The following is a 4,777-nucleotide window of genomic DNA, read 5'->3' on the forward strand; positions in this document are numbered from 1 at the left end:
CACTAAATAAAAATTACACTCAACTTTTCATATTTAATTATGAGTTTTAGTGTACCTCAACTTTTTTTATAAGTGTATTAGGAGAACACACTGAAAGCATTGCGCTGACGCTTGTGCTGCCACTGCTCGGCGTTTTTTTTTTTCGGCGCAACTAGGTTCGCGATCGCACTACTCATATTCATATGGTCTATGGTCGGCGAGCACATTGACAAGCGAGCTTGTGGGCTATGTTTTGATCGTGTGTGTGTGTCGCAGATTTGCGTTTCTACTTATTCGTGAGTGTATTCGTGAGGTTAGCGTATATTTATCTTTATGGAGCGCGAAGTTGTGGATTTTGCTGCCGGGTGGAACAAACACATCGTAAACACGTCTTCAGCTATCTGCAAGCCTGTTCGCTCGTCGGACAAAGACTGTGCATGCATCAGCGTGCAGGTGAGTGGCATTTCCAGCAACATTTAATGCTCTTACAATACATTGTTGAGTGGTTGCGCTATTAAAAGAGAAATGATTTGCTCTTTCTTATTTACCGTATCCATTGCTAGCCGTATCGGACTAAATTACCTCTATTATTACAGCCTGCATACCCTCTTGCATCCCCTGTCACCACTGCAGTGCCAGTGCACTTTTGCAGTTAAAAGTTCATTTCCGCAACACTACCTCGCTTGAAAAAACATTGGGGCGGGGTTGTAGCTGCCTTCATACTGGCACTTTTCTACCATTGGCTTTATGTAACGTTAACGGCTGAGTGTTGGGGCCTTGGGCCGCATTTTTTTGAGCTGTAAAGTGTATGTAAATCAGTAAGCGAACAAATCATTGTCGCATCACTTCACTGGCATAGCCAGACGGTTGCGCACAGAATTTTTTTAGGCCGGTCGTAGGGAGCCCATAATGACGACCATATTTGCTTGCCCGGCCTCTAATTCAGATAAGCGGACCCCCCCCCCCCCCCTCCCCGCACGCCTAAAAAAAAAATCTGCCCACATCACTGCGTCACTTGCTTCACCTCTGCGCTGAACGTACTATTTTAAAAGCGCACCATCAAGCGTGCAATTTACATATGGACAGAACAATTGGAGGAGGAATGACCCAAATCTTTCAGATTTCTTTAGCCATGCAAAACCATCGCAAAACTGAATATTGTAAAAGACAATCATAAATGCTGTATGTTATCGTTAGCGTTGTCATTATTCTGCATCATGAAACCTTTATGCGCTGTGATAACTTGGCCTGCCGTTGAAGTCACATGTCGACGTTAATACCAATCGACGAAAATTTTGACAACCTCAATAACGCCGTTTGGGATTTGCCGCATGCACATAATTAGGCTGATTCCCACTTGGCTGTTTTTAACCTGACTTCACTGCTACCAAATGAAACAATATTTGATGCATATCTTTTACTACTTTTGTTCAGGGATATGACACAAATTTGGTTATACTGCTGATAAAGATGCTCCCAACGATGCTAAAGTACAGAAAGCAAGTGAATTTTGGTAAGTGCCGACTTTTTGTACTACGTATGTGAAAGCATCGCTTTTTAGGGGCAAACTGTGCATGTGTTGGCAAGAAAATAGTTTATCATACCACATAGTTACACTGGCACTGACAATTTGACATGGCTCCGCTGGCCCGTGTGTGTGCTCACACTGTTACAGTTAAGATAAAATGTTTATGTTTTCATTGCAGGGATTGCTGTTTGTACTAGAAAGCCAACTGCCAAGACTTGTTTACGCTGGTGCTCCTAAAAGTACGCTTTCCCTATTTACATTAATTTTGGCTTGCACAAAGCATAACACTTGGGCCTAGATTTACAAAGCTGTCCATGCGCAGGCATTCATAACAGCGTTTCTTGACTTGACTTTACCCTGTTTTCTGCAGTTGTTTCATGGGTTTAAAAGTGCCCCAGCATGTTGACCTCCCCCACTCTGAAAAATTCGCGTTCAAAGTTCTGCAAGAGTGGGCTCAACTTTCTTGTGCACCTCCTTGCTTTTCCAAGACCCTGAAGTGTTATGCTCTTACTAGAGGTAACAGTGTTTCCAATGTTAGTATTTCCATCACATTGACCAAGTAAGTGATCTTGGCTTGACTGGTAGCACATCGTAAACAAATGTCCTTGTGGCACATGTAGAAGGCAGTACAAAATAAATAGGCAGACATTCACACCGGGAGCTAACTTCTACTAATGCTTTTTTTGGAAACCACGGTGCGCTTATTCCAATTTGTCTAACAGAGCAGTAACCTGTTTGGCTGTGAACCAACAAGACGTTGAACTAATAAAAGCTTCACATCTTGTTGCTCTCAGATATATATGTATTGGCAAGCTATCTGTGACACTGTCAAACAAAGAATCAGAATATGTGTGCATGCCTTCAGAAATATTGCTTCGTTTACATATCTTGTGGCTGTGACTCGTCAACCGAGTGAACAAATGCACAATGTTTACTAAATCTGAAGCATTTCTTGAAGGTAGCACGGTCTACATTTATTTGTCTATAGTTTTGTCCAGCCGTTTGCGTCAGGTACAAAGAAATATACAGAAGATTATCATGTAGCCTCTGCAAATGGTCGCTTTCAAGCAGGCTTTGCATGCTTGGCTTGTGCCTACAGGTATTGCACAATTCAAGACGCAGCAGCGTATGATAGAACAGTAGAATGGAGAGCAACTATGTGCACGAGCTAAATAAGTATTTTAACATGAGCGGGCGGTACGTGTTATTTGCCACACACATGATCTCATTTAGAATGCCGATTGGTGAATGGGCTCATAGAAATGTCACTCAGCTGTGTATAGGAAACAAGTTAACTGAACCTAAGGGTTTCTTTAACTGCTACAAATATGCCTTGTTGAGGTGCTGCACATTTTCTTCCAGATTATTGCTGTCTGAGACATCATGTGAAAAGAGTCTACCACATCAGCATTTATATGGCTTGCCAAGTAACGTTTGGCCGAACCTTCCTTTTTTTCACATTTCGTTTTGCAGTAGACATCCTAGAATGTAAGCGCTGCTGCAGTGTTTGTGACTCATTGTTATGTATTGATTCTGGCATGTTTAACCTCACGTTGCAGCAATGAGATGCTTCACATATGCCTGTGGTGACATTCCGCTGTGCTAGCCTGATGGAAACACCAGCTGCGAAACTTGAGTCCTTCAGCATTGGAGAAGTTGCCCTTCTCTCACCAATGATGACACAGACTGCGCTATGCTAGAAATTCAAGATTGTTTTTCCACGGATGACGCAGAAAACCTTTGATGTATTATGGTGCTTGTTTAGTGCTGGCTGTGGTATGGCGAAGTCTACTTTTACGTGTGCTCACACGTCGCCTCATAAAAAGAACAATAAAGCATTTATTTTCCTTTCAATATTGTCCACTTTTTGTGTTAGAAGCACCCAAGCAGTGCTCTTCCAAGGAGCTCTCGCCATGTGTTAAGCGTGTGACAAGCATACTCGAGATAGTCGTTTCCCCAAGGACTAACTGGAAGCATGTGCATCTGGTTTTCAGAGAGTAACGGCGAACACGCGGGAGGAACGGTAAAGAGCAACTGGTGGGAGTAATGGTTGGTCCGCAGGGAGCAACTGGTGGGAGTAACTGTTGGTCCGCAGGGAGGAACTGAAGGGAGTAACTGTTCATCCCCCGAAGGAGGAACTGGAAGGAGAGCAACGGTTACTCCCTCTGCTGTTACTTCTTTTAGGGGAGTAATGGGAGTGGCAATGCAATTGCTCCCTCAAAGGAGCAACCCCTATACCCCTGTTGCTCCCTTTTGGCTTAGAGTGTATATATGAACACCTTCGTGTCTTTACCGACTCGCCCACTGGCTACTAGGAAAAATTTCGCCGACGTCGGAAGATGCTACAGCTGATGCTATTGAAAGCATCATTCGTAAGCATGGAAAAGCCGACAGGTCGATAGAAACTATCTGGAAGCCGGGGCCTATGGGTTTTCCCTGGGGCAATACGGCGGCATACGCCGATGCTGCTTTCGCAGGTGGGTCGAGCAACCATTCTCTGCCACCACTCCTCATGACAAATCCGTATGAGCTCTTACGTCCAATGGCTCCCTCAGTAGCCACAATGTACTACGGGCGCACGTCCCTGCGTCATGCTAGTAAAATACTCATTGCTCAGATTACCCTACCGGTCATATTTTCCAGCAAATGTTCGCTTTCGCGCTCTCAAGAAGTGTTCCTCAATTAGGTGTACGAAATGTATGGATACATATCATACTCTTTATCAATATGACGACGACCGGGCGTTGCGAGAGTAACGTGCGATCTCTGCGGATAGCGGTGTCACGCAGACCTTCACCACTTCCTGTTGTAGTGTTCGGCATTTGAAAAAGGGAGAATGGCCATACAAGCTTTGCAGACCACAAATTATTGTGAAGCACTCCTTATGAACCCGGACACGCAGTTATTATTTGCGCAATATGGAAGACAGAGTGGCCTAATCAGAATAATTTAGGGGATCCGACAAACCAAAGTACTGATCCTATACCGCCCCCGTTCTAGTAAAGTGCAAAACCTATGACACCGTGAGCTAGTAGTGAAGTTAGAAAGTCCCGCTTAATCCAACCGAGGTCATGCACGTCCCCTATTTTCAATGAAGGACTTTACATGCATTCAATCATGGTGGTAGCTGAAATTGTTAACGCATACCTGGTTAACGCACACACAGCTTATTCGGAACATCACGCTAAGATGGCTCCAACAAGCAAGTAAAATGTTATAGTTTCGCCACGAGGGCGAAGTAGTTCATGCGTTAGTTACATATCAGAAGGT

At 44.1% G+C, this 4,777-nt stretch overlaps 1 long non-coding RNA gene across 1 annotated transcript; it reads left to right on the forward strand.

Annotated features, from left to right (window-relative positions):
• Positions 1-1,444: 1,444 nt before the first annotated feature.
• LOC142785249 (uncharacterized) lies at positions 1,445-3,361 on the forward strand. The gene is made up of 2 exons (XR_012888889.1): positions 1,445-1,492; positions 3,067-3,361. It is a non-coding gene; the product is annotated as an uncharacterized LOC142785249 (long non-coding RNA).
• The last annotated feature ends 1,416 nt before the right edge of the window (positions 3,362-4,777 follow it).

The sequence above is a fragment of the Rhipicephalus microplus genome, unplaced genomic scaffold, assembly GCF_043290135.1.
Source record: "Rhipicephalus microplus isolate Deutch F79 unplaced genomic scaffold, USDA_Rmic scaffold_20, whole genome shotgun sequence".
NCBI classification, from domain to species: domain Eukaryota; kingdom Metazoa; phylum Arthropoda; class Arachnida; order Ixodida; family Ixodidae; genus Rhipicephalus; species Rhipicephalus microplus.